Raw genomic sequence first — 13124 nt, 5'->3', positions numbered from 1 at the left:
CGGTGGATCCCTCAATGTAGGTCCCACCATGATGTATGGGACTTAAATCTACGCCGTCCATCCATTTTTACAGATCATTTTAGGGCATGGTACCTAAAATGAAGAAGATCCAAATCTTAGGTGGACCACAGCACAAGAAACAGTGGTAATTGACCATTAAAAACTTCTCATGAGCTTATAAAGATTTGTACCAAGCTGGTATTTTTGTGGTCCCTTCATCCAGATCTCTGTGACCTTATCAACAGGTTGGATGGAAAATAAACATTCCGTTGGTCCCCAACAATTTTTTAATGGTGGGTGTTAATCAATAATGTTTCTTGTTTTGTGGCTCATATGAGAATTGGATCTGCTTAATTTTTGGGATCATATGCTGAAATGATATTTTAAACTGTATGGACGGCGTGGATTTATGTAAATATATCAATGTGGACCCACATTCAAGGATCCACCAAAGTTGCGTCCACCGCTGACAGTCGTATTTCCTTCAATTTCAGTAGAACAGATCACTACAGCCGTAAGTACGCTGACTCGTCGTGCAATCTGATGTAGGGGTGCACATTTAACCGTTGGAACCGTGTAACCGGACCAGAACTGTTGGATCGGTGCGATTTAGTCCGGTTCCAGGGTGCTAACGGTCCGGTTCCGGTTCTAATATTCAGAGAACCATTAGGAACGGTTCGGTTCCGGTTTAGGGTCCTGCAAAACCGATCCGAACCGTTAACCGAACCATTGATCCGAACCGTAGAACCGATCCATGCAGAAACCGTGGATCCGAACCATGGATCCGTATTTAAAAACAAAAAAAAAAAACCCTAACATTACATGCGTATGTCTCGCCCTGCCCTCTTTCTGGCGCTGCACTCCCTGCCCCTGCCCTCTCTCTCTCACCGGCGTCGCCACTCTCTCTCTCTCTCTCTCTCTCTCTCTCTCTCTCTCTCTCTCCGTCCGCCCGTCCCAACTCCCAATCACCGAAAAACCCTCTCTCTCGTTGTCCCAATCACCGCAACTATAACGCCCTGAAAATCGGGGGTCGTGCATACACTCGACTCCCTAGTTCTCGAGTGTCACATATCATAAATTTTATGGTTTTGTGGTTAATTAAATTTAGTTGCACAACTTGGAATTACTTGGAGCATGAACACAACCACAATTAGTCTACTGAAATGAAAGAGATATACATATAAACAAGTCCAAAAGAATACAGATGGGTTGCCCAAGGCGTTGCCCAACAAAAATCACAAAAATATCATGTCCAAAGGAATAGGACTGAGTCTGCTACTCAGAAATCCAACATCCCACCTACTGATCCGATGAGGTCCCGCTCATCAGCTGGAAGTAGGAGAACTCATCCTCCTCCTTAAGGCTCACCCCACCCTTCTCCACGTACCCTGCATCACCTGCATCTACTGGCAAGTCTGGTTGGTGTTTTAAAACACCATCCTAGAGTGGGAGTGAGTGATCAACTCAGTGGGTGCTATTAGTCTTAAGTTGTAACAAGCATCAGTTATAGTAAGAATTTAATGAAAAGCAACCATTCACAAACACATAACTAATCTTATTAATGCACATGCATGGTGGATGATATGATGTATGCCCTTGCCACAACTCTTCCTCGAGCGACTCCGTCTAACGATCACGTATGTCAACACTCCCTCGGAACGACCTCGACAGCTGAGTCGCCAACTTAGCTAATGCCATGTAATGATAATGTTAACCGGATTTTTAGTTAAATCCATTCATCCAACATATTTGAAAATTTGATACACGCCACGTATCAAATGCCCTGAACTAGTTGTAAGGCCAAGACCCCCCAACGTGTGAGGCCAAGATCCCGCGATCATTGATCCCATCGGGTTCCTCGTCCCCGACTTCAAGCACACGGGGAGTGCTGAGAGAAAGGGATTGCTTGCGGTCACTACGGGGAAGCACGTCACCCCAGCGTAAGCCAACAGCTCGGACATAGTGTCTCATTCCACCATGCCCGGCTCACGAGACTGTGGATCAATATTCCATCCGGTATCAATAGGCTACAACGGTGGTAGGGTGTTCCAGATTCCATACATAAGTGAGCAAACATGGTTAACAAACGGGGTTGGACAGTCGATAGGCTAGACCGCACCAGTCAGGCGAGCACGTGACGGACGACATCGAGCACAAGAGGCTCATGTAGTCGAATTACTGCCGCCCACGCGCACCCACCCAAATCCATGGGTTTAGCCTTGGGTAACCCTACCAATGGGGCTACCATCTCTCCTCAAGTTTCTTAACCAATCCAAAGATTTGAGAATGACTCTTAACATGCCAACCATCAAGATTACCAACTAGCATAATAGTATCATATTTACAAACATCACAACATACGGTTCGATTATTCCTAACAAGCATGTTACAACAACATGAACAAGGTGCATGTGAGTGGTGTGGATTAGGGAGGAAGTTACGCACTTCCTACACCTCAAGGGATCAAATACACAAGAGTGATGAGTTAAGCACAACATAAAACAACACATATGAGAAGAAATCGATCAAACATGAGCATATAGTTATTCATATACTAATTCATGTGAGAGGCAAGGTCAACATCAAATGTGAACTAAGCATGCAAATCATACAATTCCAACAACATATCATCCCTAGGTTTCCTCTAGATTCTTTGATACATCATACCAAACAAACAAAATCATTAAACTCCTACTACAATAGGTGCTAGGCTACCTAAGGATAATAGTCTACACCTATGGATCGTTGAAGACTTGGAAACGACCTAGGAGTGGATTTTGGGTCGATTGGCCGAAATTCCTAAAGCAAAGCATTGCATGTTAGAATCACATGTAAACCCCTTCTCATCATAAGGTTTTCAAAAAAAATGGGTGATGGATCTTACCTAGGCGATCAACGGAATGGAATGGCGGTCGCGGAGGAGGGTTTCCTCTTGGAGACGAGGTAGGGAATTGTGGGGTTTGATTTCCTTGGGCCCCACCTCGATCTAGGGTCCACCTTGTCACCTTCACTATTTTCCTCTCTTCCTCCTTTCTTCTTTCTCCCTTTTCTCTCTTCTCTCTTCCTTTCCTCTAGGGCAAAATCGTATGGGGAGAGGGGGTGCCCAAATGAGGCCCTTTTATAATGCCAGATTTGGCGTAAATGGCCCCAAGGGCTAGGTTTTTACTATACTAGACCTATGGGAGGGTCTTTCTAAGCTCTAGGGCCCACTATGGGGTGTACACATTGATTTACACCGTAGGATAATTAGCCCTAATGATGATCTACGTATAGATATATTTGGCCCGCCATTTGGATGCGCCAATCAACAGATATGATTAAAAGTCTGTTCAACGGTCAACGATAGTCGATAGGGGCTGCGGCTATACAGATATGAGCAGGGAAATATTCTTACTCCACGTGTGAAATTTGGTCTCAAACCGACGGTCCGAAATCCTCAACTTTGCATAAGAGGGGATGACCCAATTCACTTAAGTTTCAGGTCCTTTCTTTAAGGTATTTGCACTTCTCATGCACTCGTCCTTTAGCTCAAGTTGAGCGGTTCTGGGCAGTACCCAGGTCCGACTCTCACGATGGACGTTAAGCCCAGCAAGATGGACATTACTCTATAATTTTGTAACTAGTGGCCCACCAACGAGTGGTCTAGAGCTTGTTCGGAAAATCAGAGCATTTTTGGAATGAATTAGGTATTGAGATTTCTTGTGGGTGATGATTAGGATTTGGATTAACTATGTTCATAGTGTGGCCTATTCATAACTAGTGAAAGTGGAGATTTAGTCATGATTACTCTGAGCCGTCAGTTTTAGGCTAAAAGAGTAACGGGGTTGGTTTGGTCTATTATTCAAGATCCGAGCCTTATCTGACTCTGCCCCGGTTAGATCTTTAATTTAGTCATGCTTGCCTTCAGTAGTTAGCGAAGGGTCAATTAGATTTTGGGCCCTCTGGCCTTAAGTTTCAATGAATTTCCACAATGGCCCTCTAGGACTACTCATTGGCTTTGGGGCGGACCCAACACCTCCTTGGCCACCAAATTTGGTGTGTAGGTGCTTTATGGCCTTGTGATGGGCCATATAAAATTTGGAACAAACGAATGAATGGATATGGGGTTTGAGTAAACGGTTCCGATCTTCAAATGGCCCTGTGGGGTCTATTCTGGTGATTGGAGCAGTTCTAATGGTCCTCTGGCCACGAAACTTATAGGATAGGTGTTCCATGGCCCGATGAAGGGCCATGAAAAATTTAAAAACGATCGGATATAGGGTTTGGTCACACGGGTCCGATTTACGATCAACGGTCACCGTTCCACGATCGGGTCCCAGAGTTTGTGGACGGGCGTAGAAAAATATATTAGACCCTCATCGTAAATTATGAAGAAATCCGACGGCTGAAATGTCTTACATCTCAGTTTTATTTACACGTGTTAGATTTCAATTCTGACATTAGTAGGGTGCATCTGGCAAGTGCCAGATTCCACTTCTGGGTGTCCATTGGGTTCGTGGTCCACGATGGTCCCTAAGCCCAGTGAGATCTATGCTCCCCTAAATTTTTATAATTTTCTGACTCGTGTCGCGGTATAGCCCGCACGGGCTGTCGCTGGGTGTAAACGGTCATCTGGCTTGGAGGCCCACACCAGGTTCTATCAGGATCCGTCTGATTTATTCAATTGGGCTAATCTTGGTCTAATTTATTTGTGATACCTCGCTATGAGTGGCTTAAAGTAACGATCCCGTAGCAAATCCTACGTGGACGCCCCAGGACATTGTTCTGGTTGGGCGAGACATTACACTACACCTGATGTTCAAGTGATCGAGCGGATTCATTGGCTTCCTACAGCTGATTAATCGGACTGGTGCGGCTCTTTACTGGTATCACCCCTGTATACACTAACATTAAGTGCTAATAGTTATTAAGTAATATTTAGGTTAATTAAATAAAAAAAATAAAAATTGATGGATTTTTGGAAATCCAAAACAATGAAAATCCAGGATGTTACAGCAACGCTGTCTCTCCTTCGGTACGCCATTTTCTTTCTAGGTTTTTCAAATTTCTCCCCCCTTTCAAAACTCTAGCTCGAAATCTCTAATCCGTCTCGAATTTCTCCCACATTTTCTTGCATTTACAGTGGTAATCTTCTCTTTGCAGGGTAAATAGCTCAAAAACACCACGTCTAGCCATCCCTCTCGCGCTCGCCGCCCCTCTCCGATCGTCCATCGCTGGCCGTCCCTCTCTGGCCATCTCGAATCTTGATCCGAACTTCAGCAACGGCTTCTTCATCATTCTCTGTGATGGTAATTAGCAATTATCAATGTTATTGATTTTCTATAAATGTTTTATTGAATATGAACCATTGTTGCATTTGTTTTCTTATACTATTTGCGGGCCACTAGTGTTCGTTGTAAGGAGAGACGGTTGGCATCTCCCCTGACAAGGACGGGAACAGCTTTCGGGCTTTCCTGTTACCACACATCCCTATTTGCGGGCCACTATTCTAAGGGTTACAACTTTGGACTGCCCCGACAAAGAAATTTTTAGGTGGTAGGGTCCATGAGAGCAATGGTTTGGATAATTGAACCATGGGCCTGCTTGCTCAAGCTAAAAACTTAGAGTCCTGCATCAGATAAATTCCTGGTGGTTGAAGGGTGCATTTGATTGCACTAAATACCAAGAAATCTCCTGTTATATCACTAACAGCCTAAAACAGTTATTGGGATATCTGTTTGGTTGAGTTTTGAGAGTTTGTGTTGTGAAGACTACTAAGTTTTTTAGGTGGTTTTTGTTTTGCCTTTTGTTACTTGCAATGTTAACTGAACATGATTTTAGATCCTAATAGTTGGATTTTAGAGGGCCATTATGTAATGCCTCATGTGTTTTGTGCATGCTAACTATTTGATAAAATGGCTTAACAAGAAATGTTTTGTGTGGATTGTAGTATTTTATGTTTAGATGTGATCTTGAGTTGGTAAATGCAGTACACTCGACTGCAGCCACAGTAGTCAAGTGTACTTCCATTGGCAACTTTAAAGCTACAAATGTTTTATCTTGAGGCATACTTGCATATGCCTTACAAAAAGCTAGCATGGTGTTGTTATTAAGCCATCATTTGCTTTCTTTTGTTTTGCTATTCTCATGAATGGATGATAAATGGAAAAGGCTTTTTCCTCCATGATTGGTTAACATGTTCTCCCTTGTTTCTAAGCTAAGTTTGCAAAAATTGTATGTATGGTTTCTTCCTTCTGACATATAAAATTTCGGTTACAGATGGAATGAAATGATAATTTACGTTGTTTTTATTGAATGTTTTAGGGTGTTTGGTTACAACCAAACACCTTACATCAATGTTTTATTAAATGTTAGGTGTTTTATTGATTTCTTTATTTTTTTTAAGTATATCTTAATCCTTATTAGATGTCAAGTACTGGAGAGACAAATAATCCTCAGGAGCTCTCTATCACTAATTCTCCATCTCATACAAAGGTATGTCTTCCTAAAGACAAGGGTTGTAAATCTGATGTTTGGGATCATCTTACCAAAATTGTAAGTGACGGGGATGGAAAAGCGAAAGGGGCTAGATGTAACTACTATAATTCATCCTATGCATGGTTGAGTGAGAATGAGACTAGCACTTTGAGAAAACATATATCAAAGTATCCCAAGAATTCCCAAAATAAAGATAAGAAACAGAAACTTTTATCAATGTATTCAATATCAGAAGATGGTGGTAGTACCCTTGGTGCGTGAAAATTTGATCAAGATCTATGTAGAGAAGCGCTTGCAAAAATGATAATCGTAAATGAGTTGCCTTTTAAGTTTGTTGAGCATGAAGGATTTTGTTACTTTTGTAGCGTCATGCAACCTAATTTCAAAATATTATCACGTACTACAATGGCAAGGGATTGTATGGCATTGTATGTGAGTGAGAAAAAAAATTGAAGGATTTATTAGTGAACTCAAATCAAAGAATTTGTCCCACTATGGATTCATGGAGCTTAGTGCAGAATCTTTCTTACATGTGCCTTATAGCTCATTTTATCAAAGACTGAAAATTGCATAAAAGAATTTTAAACTTTTGTGTGATTTCTAGTCACAAAGGTGAAGAAATTGGTCGAGCGGTGGAGGCATGTTTAATGGAATGGGGTATAGAGAAACTATGCACGCTTACTGTGGATAACGCAAGTTCCAACGATGTTGCTATTTCATATATGAAAAGAAAGATGTCTAAGAAGAGTGATACTTTCATTTTAGGCGGTGAATTCTTTCACATGAGGTGTTGTGCACATATTCTTAATTTAATTGTGAAAGATAGGTTAATTGAATTAAAAGATTCATTAACTCGAATTCGTGAGGCAGTGAGGTATGTTAAGAGTTCTCCATAAAGAGAACAACGTTTTAAGGCATGTGTAGAGAAATAGAGAATAATATATAAAAGTTGTTTGCGCCTAGATATTCAAACTAGGTGGAACTCCACATATCTCATGCTAGATGCTGCAACAAAGTTCCAAAAAGCATTTGAGAGATTAGAAGAGGAAGATCCACATTTTACCATAGAACTTCATGATGAACCGCCTATCACTAGTGATTGGGATGATGCTCGGGTTTTTACAAAATTTTTGCAGAAATTCTATGATGCAACTGTTCGCTTGTTTAGTTCTTTATATGTTACTTCTAATTCATATTTTCATGAAGTTTATGCTATTGAAAGTTTCTTATCCGAATGGTCAATCAGTATGAATTCTACTTTAAATGCCATGGATAAGAAAATGAAGATTAAATTTGAGAAGTATTGGGGAAATATTAGCAAGGTGAATATGATGTTATTGATTGCTGTTGTGTTGGATCCCCATTATAAATTGAAATATGTGAAGTTTTGTTATTCTGAAGTTTACGAACCTGCCATGGTGATTGAGCTCACTAAGAAGATAAGAGAGACATTCAATCGTATTTATGATGAGTATCAAAAGTTTCAGTCAGTTGATTCTTCTTCAAATCAAGCCATTTTTGACATGGATGTCGACCAATCAATTAGTTGTACAAGTGAGCAATTAATTTCTCTCAAATCGAAGTTTCAAAAACATTTGGAAGAAGAAGAGAATTATGGAGGCAAGTCTGAAGTGGACAAATATTTGGAGGAATCTTGTGAAAAGGATGATCCAAACTTTTAAATTTTGAATTGTTGGAAGGTGAATAGCTCAAAGTATCGAGTTCTTTCTCAAGTTGCAAGGGATATTTTAGTCATTCCTGTATCTACCGTTGCTTCTAAATCGGCTTTTAGTACTAGAGGTTGTGTTTTAGATCAATTCCGTAGTTCTCTTACCCCTAAGCTTGTGGAATGCTTAATTTGTGCACAAGATTAGTTACGTGCTTCGCCTCTCCCAATTCAAGTTGAAGAAAATATGGCTGAAATTGAAGCTTTTGAATTAGGTAAATGTTCATTAGACCAATATAATTTTGTCATATAATTTACTTTTACTTATTGTGTTCTTCTTGATTTTAATAAATTATTATATTTTTGCAGCCCTATCTTCTATTTGAGGACTTTCATATCAAGTTTACTTTGGTGAGGTTCAATTGACTATGATCTATAGGTTGGTTTCCTTCTGCTTTGTGTTTTCATGGTCTTTTCATGTTTATTGAGCATTTTCTGTTTGTTGGGTGTTAATGTGTTTTAATAGGATTGTTGTTATTGTTGGTTTGTTAAAGTTTCTTTCTTTTTTTGCTGGTATATTAGAAAATTAGGGTAAGAATGGATTTCTAAAGCATGGTCCCACTTGTCAGAATTGAAAACTTATGTATACAGTACCAACAATCTTCTTTAACATCTAATCTGTTGATATGTTGAAGTTGTTTAATTTTATCTAAAGTTTATTCCACCTTTTTCACCTTTGTGGTACACTTCTATAGACTGTTGGAAGAGTAGGATTGGTGAAAAAGGTGAGGTTTGGTAGTTGTTTAATCGTGACATGTTTCAGGCAGATTTTCAACTGCTGGTTGCATCGTGGTCATATAATCTTGGTGAGGTTTGGTAGTTTTCAAAGGCATTTCTTAGTTTTGTAGGAATGGTCATGCAAATCAGATGACTCTACAGTTTGTCCTGGTGTTAATTATTAGATGATCTTTTCTCTATTTGGTTGAGATTTCCCCAGGTTTATACACTTGGAAAGACGAATATGAGCACACAGTGCAATCTGCAGTTTCTGCTAAGTTTCTTCAATCTATCCAATTTTTTTATTGTAATGTGAGTTGATACCATTAACGATCCATGGTTAATTCTGTCAGTGACCTGCAGAGCAACTAATTTACTGGATCAATTAACTTCTTGGCTGGTCTCCCTCTATCATACCTGTATGTCTTGAACTAAGTGTCTTACTTTGTATGGATTGCCTATTCTTCAACACTTTTTAAGCCTAAGTACAAAGTTCTGATTTTATCTGCTCTTAAGTTTCAGTAGTGTATTGATTTTGAGATGAAAGGCTATTGTGATTAGGCCTTTCTATTCTAATAAACATATTAGTCAAGGCTAGTAATAAATCATGTACTAATCATATATATTAATGAGAAAAGAGATTCGTGATGGAATAAGTTTGGTGCTTTTTTAGCAACATATTAATGTGTAATGTACAGGTACAGTTCAGTGCTAGAGAGTCCACTTCTCTCTTTGGTAGAAATGATTCAAGGGCATGCCTGGAAACAGCACGTCCAAAAAATCAAAAGCTCCCTTATAATGGATTGTTTATGATTCTAACGAATCACTTTCAACAGATGATCTTAACCATCCATCCATGGCATACAACTTAGATAAAAGATGGTCATAAAAAAGCAAACGGCTACTTTTCAGGTGGATAGGGTCATCTGACTAGTGTGATTCTTTCAGGGCGTCCCATAGGTTGTAAGTTTGTAACTATGGACAGTCCAGATTCATTCCTTGAAGACAGTTGCCTAAAAGTAGAAATTGTTGATGGCACTGTATAATGGCTGATAGATGAATTTTTATGATAGTGGTTGGTTTAGTTAGTTGATTTTTTCATAAGAAGCTCAGATTTTCTATAGTTTAATAAGATTTCAGTTTGTATAAATATGATTTCAGATTTTTCTATATCTGAAAAAGATTATAAAAATCTTATGGTTTTATGATTTGTGATTTACATTTTCAATCCTCTTGCTATTTTGTGATCCGACTTGACTTTCAAAACATTGCTCATGAGTGGACATGTTGCACCCATGTGGCAAGCAACAATGTAATCCTAACCATTCATGTGGCAAACAACTTCCAATTGACAGGAACCTTATGGAAATCAAGAAGCTTATTTTAAATAATTGGAGTGTGTTTCCATGTTCAAACACAGAACAATGTTTTGGAACAATATCATACACCAATACAGCTGCAGAATCTAAAATTTCATTTAATAGGCTTAACAAAACCTAGCTGCACAGACCTTCAAGCTCTTCAAATCTAAGGAGCATGAGTAGGTGAATGGATACAATTCAGTTGTTAGTATGTGGAGAAGAGTAAGTAATCTTCTTTGTTGCTTCTTAATTGCGAATGGTCAATCTTACTAGAGATTCTCACCGTTGATGTTAAGTCATTTGTGCAGCTTGAGGGATCTTTTTGTTAATTGGGCCACACATGGCTGGGCTCCATTTTTGTATTTAAAAAAATTAAAAAATCCCCAAGTGATTTCATATTAACAAGCAAACAACCAAATTGTAATTTTCTCTGTCTGCTTTTGGGTACCCATGTGACTTGAATTGCAAATGCTTTGTCTAAATCATGAGGAAATGGAAAAAGTTAGCAATGTTTGCTAGTATTCATGAGGAATTAGTCTTCAAAATTCAGTTATATGCCATTCAAAATTCAGTTATATGCCATTCATATTGAGTTTCTGGAATCCAAATTGCCATTACGTTTACTTTTAAGTTGTAGTCAAGCTAAATGTTAGTTTGATTGCAGGGCATACAAGAAGCTAAATGTTATTTATGATTGTGAAGCAACATTAACTTCTGTCATTTCCTTATTCACACTTGTGCATCCAAGTACATCCATGACCATTTATTTCTAAAAGTTGAATATCCCACTGTTATGGACATAGTCCCTGTCTTATTTTTTGGGTGTGATTGCAGGGCAAACAAGAAGCTGAGAGATCCTCGGAAGGGTTCTACAATCTACATCCGTTTTAGCCTCATCATTATGTTGAAGAACTCAACAATCAAGGCGTGTTTGTCATATGATGGCGGATTTTTTCCTTTTTGGGTGTGTGTGTTTGCAAGGCATACAAGACATTCTTTTTCCTTCTTTTTTTTTCATATCTATGGATTGTGGGAACTAGGAAGACATTTAATATGTTGCTTGCTGAAGTTTGCTGAAATCTCCCAGGCTGCAAGATCCTAGCCTTTTTTTGCTATTGTGGCCTGAAAATAGACAATTACTAAGAGAAATGTGACATTGGTCCTCATTCCAGGGTGGTGCATGTGGTGACCCTTTCTCTTGCACCTTGGGTTGACCTTTTTGTGATGATTGGAGCATATTATTCTTTTTCTTCTATTTCATCTTTTTTTTTTCAAATCAACTAATTGGGCTGAATTTTTAAAAGCCCAGAACCGTGGATCCGATCCGGGACCGAACCGTTCTTCACGGTCCGGTTCCGGTTCGGTTCTAGGATGCTAACGGTCCGGTTCCGGTTCCAATATTCAAAGAACTATTAGGAACAGTTCGGTTCCGGTTTCACCCCAAAACCGGACCGAACCGACCCGTGTGCCCCCCTAATCTGATCTTTCCTGCCAATATGTGAAATTTATATGACATCCATACCGTTAAAATAGTAAGAAGCTCAATTAATATCACCTATCATACTAATCATGCTGGTCCTCTCATCATGTGGGTCATATTTGCATTCGAGTCAGAGGACATCTGTTGTCCATTGGTTCATCTTAGGGCAAGATACGACAATGAGCATCGAAATGAGAACTAAGTAATAGAGCTCGGCTAGAGCTTGGCTGGCCATCGACTAACCTCGGAGCATTGACGTTCTCAGATGGCTTTTACTGGCCGATTCGCACGTTGACTTTGCTATAGTCGACTGATGATGGCCGATCCTTAATTAGCTGAGGCGCGGTCGATCCGTGATCGAGTTTGCTGACCAGAGATTGCCCTGTGGCCGACTCAAAATTTGGGTTGGATTGGGGCCAAGTCAAGGTATTATCAGTTCGTGTCCGATTTGTAGCCAACCTAGGGTTAGGTCGGCATTATGTGGCAACCGAGGGGCTGTGAGGCCCTTTGAGGGTCCCCAGGGTGTCTTGGCCTTCTTGGAGGTCTTGCCTCATGGCTCTAGACATGTAGGCCTCGGTCAGGCTTAGTGCTTAGGGAATCCGGGCCATGTCTGTAGAGTTGGTCCATTCCATAAGCCGACTCATCGACTTGTCCTATTTTCCCCCTAACAGTGAGCCCCCTACTCCTTGTACCGACCTATGGAGGCCGAGGAGTAGATCGGGATTGGGTCGGATTATATTTGGACCCAGCTTATGATAGAGCATTTATTGCCGGTACGATGGCCAACATGAATATCGGGACACGTCACCTCGTTCCAACACGCGTCGGTTCGTTTCTCGAGGTTGCACGAGCCATGAGGCCTTCATTTCAGCGGCAGGATGAATAAAAAAAGACGCATGGCAGGGAGCTTGTGGTGGATCCAAACGGCGTGGTGTGACGCCACGTGTTGGGCTAGGGCATCCGAGGAGGTGCCGATTCGACTCCCCAATTAATGTCGAGGCCACGTGGCACGGCTATAAAAGGGGGGGCACCCTAGCATCTTTTGTTGTTCACTTTCGCACCCATCTTCTCTTTCGCTCTCTCTCTACTTTCCTTCTCCTTATCCTTTGCGCTCTATTTCCTGCTCTCTACAATCTTCGTCATCTCTATATAACTCTAGTGAGCTCCTTCTCCCTCCCCTCTTTTTAATTTTAAGAATGCCAGGCCCCGTAAGTCCTTAGGAGGGAGTTTACAGTGAGGAAGGTGAAGCGAGTGGCTTTCAAGCTGCTTCGGAAACACCTTCGTTACTGGTAGAGATAGCGGTGGAGGCGGATGCCTTATTCCGTCACTCGCAGAGAGTGTTGGATTCTCCAGCGCAAAGTTC

At 40.6% G+C, this 13124-nt stretch overlaps 1 pseudogene; it reads left to right on the top strand.

The window, feature by feature from the left end:
* The first annotated feature begins 5386 nt into the window (after positions 1-5386).
* LOC131219828 (U6atac minor spliceosomal RNA) lies at positions 5387-5530 on the top strand (annotated as a pseudogene).
* Positions 5531-13124: the final 7594 nt, after the last annotated feature.

This window comes from Magnolia sinica, chromosome 11, assembly GCF_029962835.1.
Source record: "Magnolia sinica isolate HGM2019 chromosome 11, MsV1, whole genome shotgun sequence".
NCBI lineage: Eukaryota > Viridiplantae > Streptophyta > Magnoliopsida > Magnoliales > Magnoliaceae > Magnolia > Magnolia sinica.
This window is presented reverse-complemented; position numbering and strand designations above follow the sequence as displayed.